This window comes from Petaurus breviceps, unplaced genomic scaffold (assembly GCF_028583685.1).
Source record: "Petaurus breviceps papuanus isolate PSGF00001 unplaced genomic scaffold, PetGlider_PUasm1.0 90804, whole genome shotgun sequence".
Lineage (NCBI taxonomy): Eukaryota > Metazoa > Chordata > Mammalia > Diprotodontia > Petauridae > Petaurus > Petaurus breviceps.
This window is the reverse complement of record NW_027187348.1, coordinates 13,244,094-13,260,834: the sequence shown is the minus strand read 5'-3', so window position 1 is coordinate 13,260,834 and position 16,741 is coordinate 13,244,094.

The following is a 16,741-nucleotide window of genomic DNA, read 5'->3' as shown; positions in this document are numbered from 1 at the left end:
TTTCAGTGATTTGCCAAAGGTCATAGACACAGTAAGTGGCATAATTGGGATCTGAACTTCCAGCCTCTGATTCCAAATCCATCACTTCTATTATACCATGCCTCCTAGATCTCTTAAAGCCATAGAGAAAATCCAGTGAAAGTGATACTCATGAAGATTTGACTAAATCTTCAATGGGAATTTTTATCTTCATGATATTACAATTTAGCATGTAAGCCAATGATTTTAATTAAGTTAGTGTAGGATACAGTATGACTTCCACATCAGAGATACAGCTATTAACACATGCTATGCCTCATGGTCAAGCTGAAGTCTCAAAGGGAAGCAAATAGGCAGAAATGTTAGATTTCCTTAGCTGGATTTCTGAACACATCAAATGGTTCATCTGCTATTATAAATGTTCTGCTGGGAAATTAAGGAGAAAAGTTGTTTTTTTTTTTAAATGTATGTACAGTATTTCTATTCTCTCTCAATGTCAAGCTATGCTTGAAATCAGTATTCTTTCCCTCACCCAAACAAAAAGTGCTAGAGTCTGCTAGTGGATTTTTTTTCCCATTAATGGAGTGCTATAGTAAATAGCCTGGGTTTGTTGATAGAGAAAGGAATGCCAACAAGGAAGAGCTAGAGGTTGCACAAGTCTTTGTCATTAATCTCCTGACTGAACAGTTAGTGTACTGTTCTTCCTTTCCCTCCACAGTCATTTCTGCTTCACAAAAGAAGTACCACCATTTTGTTCTAGCTTAATGGAAAATCTAAAGTAATTTTCTTCTAGAAAGAAATCATTCTTCGGCAGGCATAACCAGTTCCTTTCACCTTCCTTCAGAGCGGAAGCAGAATGCCTAGAAACAAAAGCAACCATGCCAACTTTAATACCTGGGGGGATTTGGAGATAGCAGAGGGAGAAGGTACTAGGGAAAAGAGGAAGAGGATTCAGAGCTAGAAGAGAACTTGGAGATCATCTAGTCTAGGCTTCTAGTTTTACAGATAAGGAAACAGACCTATATAAATGCTGATTGACTAAGTAATTGGCTGATTGTAAAGGTGAAATGACTTCCCAGTAGACTTGTACAATAAATAACCTCTTGGGTGAGGAAACTCCCTCTACCAATGCAAGTTGGTGCCTCCTCTGAAATTTTTAGGCTTAGAGAATTGCCTAGCGTACCAAGAAGTTAAATGACTTGCCCAGGGTCACATAGCCAGTTCTTCTTGATGCCAAGGCCAACAACTCTCTGTCCAATACACAATCCTGCCTCTGTTAAAGCAATAGAAAGGCCAAATAATAACCATTTATTGTCTTAAGAAGACCCTTGTTATAACACAATAATCTGGGAATTGAAGGGAGGCCTTAAGAACTACCTAGAGTCTTATCCAATTAACACATTAATAAAAATTCATTTATCAAATTAGCTAACTACAGTTATCCCTTCCACATCATGTGGGTTTAAGGGCATGGTGCCAATATTTTATTGAGTTAACTGAAGACTGGTGGGCCTGTGGATGTCCTGGTACTGAATCCTTATAATATATATATAATATATATAATATATAATAACCCTAACACTTTTAGATATAGGATCTTCTATATTCAAGCAGCTGCTGCATCTGTGAGGCTGGCTAAGCTACTGGAGGCCACAGAGAGATACAGCAAGAGAGTAGAACTGTTGATTTTATTCAGTACATTAAATAAAAATTTATCTGTATGACATTCTTGTTATATTTTTATCAATTGATGAATCTGGATATATGTACTGGATATAGATGAATAACACAAATAATTTCATGTTAAGTTGACATATATTTTTAGTGAGTTGTTTTGCAATTGCGTGTGCTCTTAAAGAAGAAAAACAAACAGGGACGTGGAGAGTGTTTTGGCTGGTCAAAAGTAAGGCAATTTTATTCCTTTTATGCTCATTTGTCCTCAATAAAGATAACTATCATTTCAAAACTAGAATCAGCCCAACCAGTCAACCAGTTTCCTGGCATTAGATTAAAATAGGGGTCCTACTCCCATGTGCTTTAATCTTTTTTATTTTATTGGCCTGCTCCAATCCCCTAGCCAAAAAAAAAAAAAAATGACTGCCAACAAGAACATCTAGAAGAAGAAAAAAAAATCTAGTGAATCAATTTTCTATTTCTACTGGCTCATGAAAGAGACTTCTTAATATAAAAAGACACTTCTTTAATAAACACAACTGCAGCTGCAGGAAATTAAGAGCAATTGGAGATCTGTTTTTATTCTTTAGGCAGAAAAACTTGATGACTATAAAAACCAAACTGCATACATTACTATCCATAGTTCTTGTGACCCCCAAATGCAGTTATAGAAAACATGCTGTCACACATCCCAGCATTCAGCTGGGGGGAATAATAAAGCCAGCTAGAACAGTTCCATTCTCCCTTCTCTCTGTGTGAGGTCAATAGCCTAATAGAACTGTCTGTAATAATCAGCAACAAAACAAGATGGAAAAGCTATTCTGAAGTAAGCACTTTCCTGTTTCAGCCCCATCCAAAACAGGGGGTATGGTAAAAAAAAAAAAAAATCCTTTTTTAGCAACACAGTTTCCCAACCAGATGAGCTTTGGAGATCTTAATGGGCTATTTAGTCCTCTCTGGAGTGCTACAATCCATGAGTCATTTGGCTAAGTAATCTACTTTCACCAAACAAAACCTTAACACACTGGTAGACGTAGGATACTTGTTTGGTTGTTGTTTATCATTATTTTTTCCATAAAGCAACAAAGGCTATGTTTGGACCCATTAATTTAGATAATTAAATTATCCCAGACAATAACACCAAGAATAAAAATCTTCTGGATAAGCAATCAACGTAGATTATTGTCTTTCATTCTCAAGAGTAGCAAAATGACATCACTGTATTGGGGTCAATGTACAGTGTGTTTAACGGATCAGACTAATATGAGCTCAGAAGGCTCTACCACAGGTTGGGCACAAATAGTCCATGTGGACATTTGGATTGGAGATGTCTCTAAATGTGTGCATCTCGTATTTCTTTTGAGCAATTGCAATTCTACTTTGCTAACAGAGCACAGCACCTTCTTTGATACTAGCATACCATGCTGGGCAGTCCTGTGTCAGTGTTTCCTATGCCTCACAATCAATTCCAAAGAGAGACCTTGAGAGTGTCTTTTACAGAGAACTCATACAGGGCATGTGCATACAAGAAGGTCAGAAAAAGCAATACAAGGACTCTCAAGTTCTCTCTGAATCAGTTTACATAAAGATGAGACAAAAATATGTTTTCTCTTGAATTTATCAGATAATTAGCTATAATTGATAAAAGGCAAAAAATGTCAAGTGAATTCCCAAGATATTTGATCAGCAAAGATAGACAACCCAGACCTTTTGGGGCCTAAATTAGCAATCTAGGTGTTATCATCAGTGATGAAGTAAAGCAAAGAATTCACTTCAGTTTCCCCTTTATAAATAGAATATTCAAGAATACTCATGATGGTACCACATCTCACAGGTCAGATTGGTTAAGATGACAAAACAGGAAAATGACAAATGCTGGAGAGGATGTGGAAAAATTGGAACACTAATGCATTGCTGGTGGAGTTGTGAACTGATCCAACCATTCTGGAGAGCAATCTGGAATTATGCCCAAAGGGCTATAAATAATTTCATAGTCTTTGACCCAGCAATACCACTTCTAGGGTTGTATCCCAAAGAGATCATAGAAGTGGGAGGAAGACACATATGTACAAAAATATTTATAGCACTTTTGTGGTGGCAAAGAATTGGAAATTAAGGGGGTGCCCATCAATTGGGGAATGGCTGAACAAGTTGTATATGAATGTAATGAAATACTATTGTGCTATAAGAAACGAGGAGCAGGTGGACTTTATATTCACCTGGAGAGGCTTATATGAACTGATGCTGAGTGAGAAGAGTAGAACCAGGAGAAATTTGTATACAATTACAGACACAATGTATGTGTGACGACCAACTTTGATAGACTGGACTCTTCTCAGCAATGCAGAGTTATAAGTCAACCCCAAAAGACTCATGATGGAGAGAGATGTCTACATCCAGAGAAAGAACTGAGTTTGAATCCAGATTGAAGCAAACTACCTGTTCTTTTTCTTTTTCTCGTTTGATTTTGTTTCCTCTTTCCCATTGTTTATTCCATCTGATACAATCCTTCTTTATAACCTGACTAATGTCTAATGTGAAAGTATTTGCAAATCCTATACTTGATTGTATGCCGTCATGGGGTGGGGGGAGGGGAGGGAGGGAGAGAAAATTTGAAACTCAAGGAATTGTGGTAATGAATCTTGTAAACTAAAAGTAAACAAACAAATTAACAAAGACCAAAATTTTTTTTAAAAAGAAGACTCATGATGTATATAATTGATATTATATTGCTTGTTCATTCAATGTGAAGTGGCTAGAGAGAGAAAAAAATGGAACTCGTTTTTTTTAATGAATGTTAAAAAGAAATTTTTTTTAGAAAAAAATTTAAATTTGAAAAAAGATTCTTGATGGTTGTTACTTCATCAAAATTTTAGTCAGAACTTCTGTCCCAATAATTAAAGTAACTGAATGTGTAAAAGCTTTCATCTTTAGGTTTTGAAGTAGAAGTAAAATCAAAATGCTAGGGTGGCAGAGATAATTTAAAAGAATATCTATGGGGTGGCTAGGTGGCGCAGTGAGTAAAGCGCCTGTCCTGGAGTCAGGAGGACCCAAGTTTGGTTCCAGCCTCAGACACTTAACACCCGCAAAAAAAAAACAAAACTAGCTGTGTAACTTTGGGCAAGTTATTTAACTCTAATTGCCCTCAAAAAAAAAGGCAAAAAAACTAAAAGAATATCTAATCAAACCTCTTAATTTTATAAAAGAGGAAATTAAGGAAGGCAAAGGGTTTCACTCAAAGTCACATAGCAAATCAAAGCCAAGAGTAAAACCACAGAGGTCTTTTCATTACCAGTCTAATTTTCTTCCATTTCAACACATTTTTATTGTTATTGAAACAAGGGAATTAGTTCTTGTTGCCTGAAAACACCATGACATACTAAAAGTTCCTTGAAGGCAAAGACCTTCCATTCTATCTAATATTTCCCTACAGCATCTAGTGTGCTATACATATTGGGTACTCAATGAGTGTTCTTGACTGAAGGAATCTAGCATGTCTGAATTTTAAAAACCCTTCAGATGTATCTTTATTTTAAATATGCTTTCAAGAAAGCTGGAAATTGTTCCATGATTTTGAAATATAATTTGTGAATAATAATAAATTAGTAGATTGTTCCTCTATCATCCCCATTCTCACTAATCTTCAATCTTTCCCTGTCTGCTGGTTACCTTTCAACTGCCTAGAAACGTCCATCCCATCCTCAAGAAACTCTCACTTGATCCATCTATCATCCTATCTATCCTATAGCTATCATCCTATATCTTTTCTCCATTTTGTGACTTTATGCTGTTAGAAAGGCTTCTATAATCAATGCCTCCACTTGCTTCCTTCTCACTCCTTTCTGAACTCTCTACAGTCTGGCTTCTGACTTCATCACTCAACTGAAAATGCTCTCTCAGAAGTTATCAGTGATCTCTTATTCACCAAATCTAAAAGCCTTTTCTGTCATCCTTGATTTCTTTGCAGCCTTTGTCACCATCAATCACTTCCTTCTTCTTGATACTCTCTTCTCTCTAGGTTTTCCTGACACTTTTCTCTCCTGGTTCTCTTCCTACCTGTCAGGTCATACCCACTACCTGTGGGTGTTCCCTACAGGCTCTGTCCCAAGCCCTCTTCTCCCTCTATACCATTTCACATGGTAGTCTCAGCTCCCACAGTTTTAACTATCATCTCTCTGCAGATGAGTCTTTGATTCAATTCTCCAGCCCTAATGTATCTCCTGACTTTGAGTCTCATAGATGCTTACTGGACATTTCAAACTAGATGTCTCTAGATAAATATCTTAAATTTAATGTCCAAAACTGAAATCATTATCTTTCTCCCCAACCTTATCCTATTTCTAACTTCCTTATTACTGTCAAGGACACCATCATCCTCCCAGTCAGCCATGCTTGAAACCTAGTTGCCATCCTTAACCCTTCATTTTTACTCACCATTCCTCCCCTCCCCCCACACACAATCAATCTGTTGCCAGGTCTTGTGGTTTCTTCCTTTGTAACATCTCTCAAATATACTCCACCCATTCTCTCCTCTGACACTGTCACCACCTTATCGTAGATCCTCATCACCTCACACATGTACTATTGTAACCTGCTTGTGGGCCACAAGTTTTTCCCCACTCCATTCTATTCACCATTCAACTGTCAAAGCGATTATCCTAAAATGTAGGTCTGACTATATTACCCTCCTACTCAATAAACTCTACTGGTTCCCTATTAACTTTCAGGATCAAATATAAAATCCCCTGGCATTCAAAGTCCTTCATAACCTGATCCCCTCACCTTTGCAGACTTCTTATGCCTTACAGTACAGTCGCCCACCCCACTTCCATACAGTGATACTGTTCCTGGAACACTCAAGTTGGACTCTGGGGATTTTCACTGACTGTCCCCAAAGACTGAAATGTTCTTCCTCATTGCCATCTGGATTTCTCTGGCTTCCTTCAAGTTCCAGCTACATTCTCACCTTCTATAGAAAATGTTTCCTGATCCTCCTTAATTCTGGTGACTTCCCTCTGGCGATTATTTCGAATCTATTCTGTATGCAGTTTGATTGTAATTGCCTACATATTTACATGATTCTTCTTGAAAAAAGGTACTGTCTTTTACTTTGTGTTCCCAGTATCTGTCACATAGTAGGAGCTTATAAATGCTTGTTGATTGACTGATTGATAAGAACCCCCCAAGTTGAAAAATAGTACTTTTTTCCTCTTCCTCCAGTCTCCCAACCCCACTTTCATCTCTCAATGAAGGGCAAGCATACAAAGAAAGTTTAGTCACTATAATTGTTTATCTCTGGAGTTACCCCTATCACAATGCTATCATGCAGCAGACTATTATCGTCCCTAACTTTTAAAAACAAATTTAAATATTTTCCTTTTTAAATATATTCCTTTTCTAAAAAGGGACTTGATGTTGAAATTGAAAGGTTTTCTTTAAGGCTATCAGGACAATTCTAACTCTTAGAAAGCAATTGAAAAATGACTCTAGTTGAAGCATTTAACATTTTGGATTATAACTAAACTGCTTCTGGAAGCTAGTTTGTTATTACTTTTAGTTGGTGTTACTTTACAGACTCATTCTTATTTCCAATGCCTTGTCATAACATGGAGATGACCCTAGGTTGTTTTCAAAGACTGTGCCATTGGAATCTGGAGAGCCAACCTAGATCTGTTTGGGCTCAGTAATGGCTTCTATCATTGCAATCTGAAAAGCAACCTAACTGATTTCAAAGAGGCTCATCATTCAAAGGTTGGTCACCAGATTAACCATTTTCATTTTACCATAGGATTTCATAAGCATCCTTTATAATAGCCTAGAGAGGTCACAATACATATAGATTCTCAATTCAATAAACACTTAGCAATCACATACCACATACAAGGTACTGTGCTAGATACAACGGCTACAAAGACAAAAAAATTAAATTCCTTGCCATCAAGCAGTTTGCTTTCTACTAGAGGAGGGAGGAATACAATACAATTAGGGATAAGCAAATACAAGCTATCACACAAAGTCATTCTAAAAGTTCTCTAACAACTGAAGGAATGCAGAAGGAAGCTGAGGGTTTTCAGAGGTATAGTTGAGAAGAAAATGCATTCTAGACATGGGAGAAAGCCTGTGCAAATATATGGAGGTGGGAGATGGCCAGTTTGACTGGAATGTAAAGGAAGAAAAAGGAAGTAATATGAAATGACTGGAAAGTTAGATGGAAACTAGATTGTCAGGATCATTTTTCTTTTATTCTAAAGGCAATAAATATGGAGCTATTGAAGATTTTTGAGTAGGGTAGTGAAATAGTCAGATCTTTGTTTTAGGAATATCAATTTGGCAACTCTGGATGCTGGATTAGAGAGAGTAAGAGATGGAAAACAAAGAAGTCAATTAGGTGAGTATTTTGATAGTTCAAGTAAAAGGGACTGAGGGCCTGAAATAAGGTGGTAGTTTCTAGCTAATTAAAAAAAAAGTACAAGAGATGTTGTAGAAGTAGACTGCTAGAATTGCCAACTGAATGGACATGTGATAAGGGAATGAGGAAGATGGAAGAACTAAGATGACTCCAAAGTTTGAAAATCTGGGTGACTAGAAGGATGGCAGCACCCCCAACAGAAATAGTGAATTTTGGAGGAAGAAAAGGTTTTGGATGAAATATCAGTTTTGTTTTACAAGCCTTAAGTTTGAGATGCCTATGGATATTGAGTTAGAGATGTTGAATAGCCAGCTGGTAATATGAGTCTTGACTTCAAGTAGATAGATTTTAGAAGTCATCTGCCTGAGGTGGCTAGGTGTTGCAGTGAATAGGGCACCAGCCCTGGAGTCAGGAGGACCTGAGTTCAAATTTGACCTCAGACACTTAACACTTACCTTCGGCAAGTCACTTAACCCCAATTGCCCTGCCCTTCCCCCTCCAAAAAAGCAAAAAAAATGTTTTAATTTAAAAAAAGAAGTCATCTGCCTGAAGATGATAATTGAATCCAATGAATCTGAGATAACTAAAAGATAATTTTATAGGAGAAGAAGGCCCAAGACAGAACATTAGGTGATGTCCAAACTTAGCCAGTGGAAGCAGGATTCCATTTAAGCAATGAAGACTGAGGGAGAATTGCCAGATGGATAGGAAGTGAAGTAAGAAAAAGTATTATCACAGAAGCTGAAGGAAGAGAGAACATCAAGGAAAATGAAATTATCAACAGTATCAAAAGCAATAGAGGTCTCAAGAAGGGAGAAGATTGAGAAAAGACAATGTAATTTACCAATAAAAAATAATTGTCAACTTTAAAGGGAGAAAGAACAGTGTTAGTCAAGTGATGTGGTGAGAAGACAGCTTTCAAGGGATTGAGAAGTGAGAGGAAAGTGAGGGGAAAATAACCATTTCCTGGAGCTTAGAAAGGAAAATATCTAGATTGATAGTTTGAAGAGATGACAGGATCAAATGAAGGGTTTTTTCCCCCTAAGGATAAAAAATGATCTGGGTATATGTAGGCAGCAGGGAAGGAAACTGCAAAGAAAAAGAAAAAGATGATGAGAAAAAGCAAGGCAATGATTGATAGGACCACATTCCTGGAGGAAGTGGTAAGGGGTGGGATCAAGAAGCTTTGTCCTTGGCAAGAAAAAGGGTGCCTTCTTTTATCAGACACTGGAGCAAAGAAGGAGAGAATGGAAGGGGATGATGAGGAAGGGTTTTGAGGTATAAAGAAAGAGAAAAGAGGAAACTCCCAGTGGTTACCCTCTATTTTCTTAGTAAAAGTAAGAAGGAAGGGCCTCTACTGAATGTGGGAAGAGAAGAGGTGATTGATACAGGTGACATAAGGCAAGAAAACATTTTAAATGACTACTTTGGAGTGTGGTGTTATTGTTGTTATTTAGTTGTTTCAGTTATGTCTGACTCTTCATGACCCCATTTGGGGTTTTCTTGGCAAAGATACTAGAGTGGTTTGCCATTTCCTTCTCCAGCAAACAGGGTTAACATGGTCACACAACTACTAAGTGTCTGCAGTTAGATTTGAACTCAGGTCTTCCTGGCTCTAGGCACAGCACTCTATCCACTGTACCACCTAGCTGAGGTGATTGATGGTAACTGAGGTAGAGTGAAGATGAAGATTACAGAAGTTGAAAAAGGTGATTAGCTGGGAAGCCAGAGTGTCTGAGGTGGCATCAATATGCATACTAAAGTCTCGAAATATGAGATATTGGATTGGAGAGAGAGCGTTGGCTTCACCACCAGTAGATGACTGTGTAATGAGAATGGGAATTTGAAGATCTTCCCTGCCCCTTAATAGACCTAGGGGGGAGTTTGAAGACCTCCCCTGCTGTGAAGATAAAACTCTGCCCCCTAATAGGCTGAATGTGATCACATGGAGCCTGTGATGGAGGGAATTTGCTGAAGGTGCAACAGGGCCCACAGGAAGCTTCCCTGGTGTGAAGATAAACTCTGCCCCCTAATAGGCAGCATGTAGTGACATGGAGCCTGTGGTGGGAGGAGTTTGCTGAAGGGAAGCAGAGCCCACAAGAAACTGGGAGCCAGAGTTAGCCAGACACTGGGGGTGAGAGAGGACACTCATTAAGGAGATAGAGAAGTTTGTGAGTAAATAATGATCTATTAGTTTGTGGGAAGGCTGAAGGATGCTGTGGCTTTCAGCTTTATTATGGCTTCTGAGTATCTTTGGTACTATGATGGAATCAGTTTGCTAGTTTTGAGATTTGGTTTTCTGGTGTCTAAATACATGTTTCAGTTCTGTTCTCTACCTGGAAAATCGGTATATTTTGTGATCAAACGTCTCGCAATGCTTATTGTCATGGTCTTTGTCGTGATCGTGGGCACTGTAAATATTGCATTGGCGCTACAGACTGCAACAAGAATTTGGACATGGTAGTAAAAATGGAAAAACTTCAAAGGAGGAGATGGTAGCAAGGAAGAGTCTAGAAGTTAGAGTGAGGACCAAGGAATATGCCTACTTTTCCTGCCCAATGCTTTAGAAGTGATAAGAAAGGGAACATTTAGTGCTAGATGGGATGGATAGCAATGCTCTGTCTTCTGGGGAGAGTCAGGTTTCTATTGGTCCAAAAAGATAGAAAGGGCATGAAGTAAAGAGGTATAGGAAAAAGGGAAGCATTTTTTCTTGAAGTACTGTTTATGTATTTTGTTTTTACATAATAAACTTCTACAGATTACTCCTACTTCACGGGAGGTCTCTTATAGCAAAGGAAAACAATTAAGCAAAACTAATAATACAGTGACTTCATCTGAAAGTTTATATAATATTCCACAACTACAGCACCCCAACTCTATTTTAAAAAATTAATAGGAATATACCTCCCATACCATACTCTATTTTTAATAAGGGAAAATAAAAACAAGTGTCTTATAAAAAATTTGTAAATTCAAGCAAAACAAATTCCCTTAATGACTATATACAAAAAAAAATTGTATCTCATTTTGTACCCTAAATCTATCCCTTTTCTCTAATAGTTACTGTGTTTCATCATCAGTCCTCTGGAATCATGAATAGTTGTCATATTGATTATAGTTCTTACAACCTTCAAAGTTATTTGTTCTTACAGTGTTGTTACATAAATTGTTTTTCTGTTTCTGCTTATTTCATTCTTCATCAGTCTACAAGTCATGAAATTGTTCATTTTTATAGTATTGATGTTAGAGTAGACATTGTTCTTTTGCTTCTGCTCACTTCACCCTGCATCAGTTCATTTAACTCTTCCTATATCTCTTTGAAATTATCCATTTCGTCATTTCTTACAGCACAATAGTACTCCATCATATTCATATACCACAACATAATGGAGCCATCCCTCAATTGATGGGGATTCCCTTAGTTTATAGTTTGCTAACAACAGAGCAGACAAACTGGAGGGGGGAGGAATACATGGATTATAAAAAAGGTAGGGCTAAGAAATACTGGGAGGAGAATATGAGGAGAGTTATGAGGGGGAAAGGATTTTTACCTTATCAAATGTTGACTCTGCATCTCATAGATAAATGGGAACAAGAGCTGATAATTCCCTTGCCATTGCTTGGATAATGAACTCTTGATGCAGACCTTCACCTTCTAGGAGCCTACACTGATTGAGTTTAGAGACCTTGTGGGTCCTCTACTTTCTCCAAATCCCCCAAGTCACCATTGATGCCTCTGAACTTCTCTGCACAGCAATTGGGTAGCTAGGAGATGAGTTGAACTCAAACTCAGAACCAATGTCAAAACCTCGTGCCAAGATGAGGCAGGAGGATGAAGTGTATCTATAACACATCTTGCCCATGCTTTCAGTTCCTGATCTTTAAATCCCTGGAAATGAAGTCACATCTTGTACCTTTGTGCTTTGATGAATCCACTTTGATGTCAGTCAGTTACTTTCCTCTAGGACCTTGAGGTTGAGACCTACGAGGTTCTGCAGATCAGATCCCAGGATCTGAACTGAAGGACCTCATATTTGGATCAAACACTTGGCTTGTCTTTGGCAACACTGAATCACACTCTTGCCAGCCTTCACATGCCTTTGGCTCTGGACTTCTGCTGCTGATGTAGCGACCTGATATGCAGGCCCTCACATGCCTCTGACTCCTTGCTCAGTAGAACAAGTACCTGAAACAATGAAATCACTGAGCCTTGAAGCTACAAGTACAGGCCTAGACTTTCAGTTTTGTTGGAGTTAATATTCACGAACTGTTTTTATGAGGTTGCCTTTTCCTAAATTGCTAAAACAGAGAGGTATTAGCTTTTCCTTAGAAGGGTTGGATGAGAAGTGATATAGCATGGTAAATAAAGGAATCAAGAAGATGTGAGTTCAAGTATTGCCTCTGATATATGCTAGCTGTGTGGCCCAGGGAGAATTACTTTACCTCTCAGTCCTCTAGGAACTCTCTGAGATGTAAGCTACAAACAAGTTGCTGACTTGTATCAACAGAGAGAAGTTCTGTACCACAAGGTCACCATACCAATGAAATCACAGGTTTCAACAAAAAAACATGTTTTGGTCATTTATATAGCTCCTTTCTTCTCTTCCCTTTAGTTAGATGGTAGGGTGGATAGAGCACTGACCTAGATTCAGGAAGACCTGAGTTCAAATCCAGCCTCAGATACTTATTAGCTCTGAGACTGTGGGTAAATCATTTGACCTCTACCTGCCCCCTGTTTTCTCAACTCTAAAATAGAAATGATAATAGCACCTACCTCACAGGGTTGTTGTAAGGTGATCCATTATCAAAAGAGATTATAATTGTAAAGCATTTAGTACATGTACTTAGTACAGGTGTTTAATAAATGTTTGTCTCCCCTCCCTTCAAAGCTTTGGAAGCCATTAAGTTTCTTATACAGTGAAAGAATAAAGTTAACTATGCATTACCTATTCAGAAAATTTCCAACTACCTTATGGAATTTTCCACCTGTGAATGTTTTGTCTTTACCTCAAATTCAAAGTCAAAATTATTTTCTTCATTGATGAATTTCCTCCTCTTATTGACTTCTCTACTTCTGTTGGAGGCACTAGTGTCTTTGTCAACAAAGGTCCAAACTTCAATGGCCTCTTTGACTCTTCCCACCTACCTCTATCTCCCTGCCACATTCAATCAGTGAGCATCTAAGACTTAAGTTCAAATCTGGCCTTAGATACTCACTTGGACAAGTCACTTAGCCTCTGTTTGCCTCAGTTTCCTCGACTGTAAAATAAGTATAATAATAGCACCTTCCAGGGTTGTTGTGAGGATCACATAAAAATAATTAGAAAGTGCTTAGCATAGTGCCTGGTACATCAAAGGTGCTATATAAATGCTAGCTATTACTATTTTTATTGTTCAGTCATTTCAGTTGTTTCTGACTCTTCAGACCCCATTTGAGGTTTTCTTGGCAGAGATACTGGAGTGGTTTACCATTTCCTTCTCCATTTCATTTTATAGATGAGGAATTGGGGCAAACTGGGTTAAGTGACTCACCCAAGATCACAAAGCTGATAGTGTCTAAGGCCAGATTTGAACTCACAAAGACAAGTTTTCCTGACTTCAGGCCTGGAACTCTATGTGCACTGTGCCACCTAGCTACCCCAGCTATTATTATTAAGTCCAATCAATTCCAATTCTACAACATTTCTTGCATACATCATTTCCTTTGCATTTCCACTGGTCCTCTAGCTTAGGCCCTTTTTTCTTGCCTAAATTATTACAAAAGCCTCCTAACCTATGTCTTCAGATTAAATTTACTAATATGCAGCAGTAATCACATAACTTTCAATAGTTCCCCACTTCCAATGGGATAAAGTTTAAATTCTTTCCCTGGCATTCATTACCCATAAATCCATTAGACTTGGAGTTTCTTGAGAAGAGTCTATTTTTTGGCTTTCTTTGTATCCCTAGCATTTAGCAGAGTGCCTAGCACACAGTAAGTGTTTAATAAATGCTAGCTGACATGCCAGTTTCCAACACACCTTTCTAGCTTTATTTTTTTAACAGTATTTATTTTTTTCCAAATTTTCCAGTCCCATAGAAAAAATCATTTTATTAAGGGAATTATTATTATTATTAAGGGGATTTGCACTGTGAAGATTGGGTTCAAAGGGCCACACTTGAGGACCTAGAGGATCATGTGTGGCCTCAAGGCCACAGGTTCCCCACCCATGCCCTGGGTAAATTGTTTAACTTTCCAGTGACCTAGGCAGTTCTCTAAAAGAAGTTACTTGACAGGTAGAAGGGAGGAAAGAAGGAAGGAGTTGAGGAAGGAGGGTACTGTAGAGCTGAGATGTTTGGATTAAACATCAACTAGGGTCTGATTTGTTACTGCAGATCCCTCAGGCTATGTGATAATAATGCCATCTACTTGTATGGCACTTTAAGCTTCTCAAAGCACTTTCATATGTTTGATTCTATCCTCACAGGAATTCTTTGAAGTAGGCAGAACAGGTATCATTATCTCTGTTTTATGGAGGAGGATCCAAACTCAAAAAGAGCTTAAGTGACCATACAGCCAGCTAGTGGCAGAGGTGAAGCTAGTATCCAGCCCCAACTTTCAGTAACAACCTTCTTCAATGACTGTTGCTCATAACTGCCAATGTCTCTGAGCTGCTTCCTAATGCCCTCAGGAAGCTACATCAACAAGGGTGTGCTGGGGCCAGGACCCAAGTGGCAAATACTACAAATCAGGGCTTGATTTATTATTGTCTTGTTTATTGTCTAGACTTAAGAAAATGTTCATAAGGCAGTGTTAATTAAATTTAAAAGAACACTGTGCTACATACTTCCCTCCCTCTCATGGTTGTTAAACATTTACTAGCATACCGCTGCACATTGAGCTGATGCGTAGAGACCCCACCACTACCTGGTGGTCTCTTATCCTCGCTGGGTGTTCAGTTCTATTTAAGGGAACAATTTGAGAGTTGTCCATAAAAGATATGGAGTGCTTTCATCTCCTTGGAAGAAACACTAGGAAAATTCAAGCTGTCAGCTGAGGTCCACATTCAGTGTTAATACCAGGTAGAAATGTTGTCCCACTTACTTCAATGTGTCAAGCCTCTGGATTAAGATAGTAAAGATAAAGTGCCTATTCTTGAGTCAAAACAATAGGTTCATGTAGATGCTTCTGTTTTATGACCCTCACATCATCCTCCTAGTTTATAAACAGATATATCCATAATTATAAAGGATTTGTTCATATTTAACAGAATTAAACTAAATTGATCATTCTTTCCTTCTCATTTTGTACTGCTTTGATTCTGAGATGAAAAGTCCTCAGATGATCCAACTACAAGAAATTTACCAACACTTTGTTTACTAAAGGAACTAGGCTAGTGCTTGAAAACCTAATATGGCAAAAAAAAAATTTAATCTACATTCTAAAATGGTTTTCTTGTTATTCCAAATGTGTCTTTTTAAAATTAGGTCTATTTAATATTATAATATTCAGAGAGATGCTTGCACCTGGTCCAAAATGAAAATCAAAGTGCATTTCCCTAATGAGAGTAAGATCCTGATTTTTATTCACATTAATTCTCCATGGGTTTGCTTTAAAATTGTTTTGAATTAGAGTTCAGTAATTAGGGCTTAATTTAACATTTGAATCATAGTCAGGGGCCTGTGTATATGGTTAAACAGACTGTCAGAATGAGCTAATAGGAAAGGATGGAGACCTACAATTCCTTTAAGGCATTTGGCTTGATAAATAACTATTTTTTCTGATTACTTCATGAAATGTCCTTGCTAAAAAGTAACCCTAAGTTCTTTGGTTAAACTATACTTCCTTCCCCTTTAATCATTCTTCTCTTGAAACTACTGCCAAACATTCTGCCTCTTTTCTGCTATCAATTTCACTATATGCCATTTTACTCTAAAGTGATATCCTATTGCTATAAGAAAGGAATGCAAATTCTTCTTTACAACTTGACTAATGTTTAATGTGAAGGTATATGTAGAAAATTATATCAGATTACATGCCACCATAACGGGGTAGGGGGGATGAGGAGGAAGGCAGGGGAAAAAATTTGGAACTCAAGGGATTGTGGAAATGAATGTTGCAAACTAAAAGAAAATAAGTAAATAAACTTATTTTTTAATTTTATTTTTTTATTTTTATGGAGGGGAGAGGGCAGGGCAATTGGGGTTAAGTGACTTGACCAAGATCACATGGCTAGTAAGTGTTAAGTGTCTGAGGCTGGATTTGAACTCAAGTCCTCATGACTCCAGGGTTGGTGCTTTATTCACTACACCACCTAGCCACCCCAATAAACTTTTTTTTTAAATAAGTGAATGTAAACATCAGGAATAGCAGCTGGGGAGGAAGAGGTCATTGATCAGGACCCCAGGGCATGGAGGCATCAGAGGGGCACCTTCCTCACACAATGTGGGCATACCCATGGTGACCTTGCTTATAGAATTAAGGAACTTCAGTGATTAGGTGATGGAGACTGAGGGGTACAGACTTTGTCAGAGGAGGAATTCCCTCTTGGTCTATAAAACTAAGCTAACAGAAGAGTCTACCTCTTCAACCTTTTCTCTTCTGGAGGGCATAGAGAGTGGACATTTTTTGTTAAGTTCCCAGGTACCCTGGGCATCCCTGTTCTTCATGTCTCTGGCCACTTCTGCTTTTCTATTTTC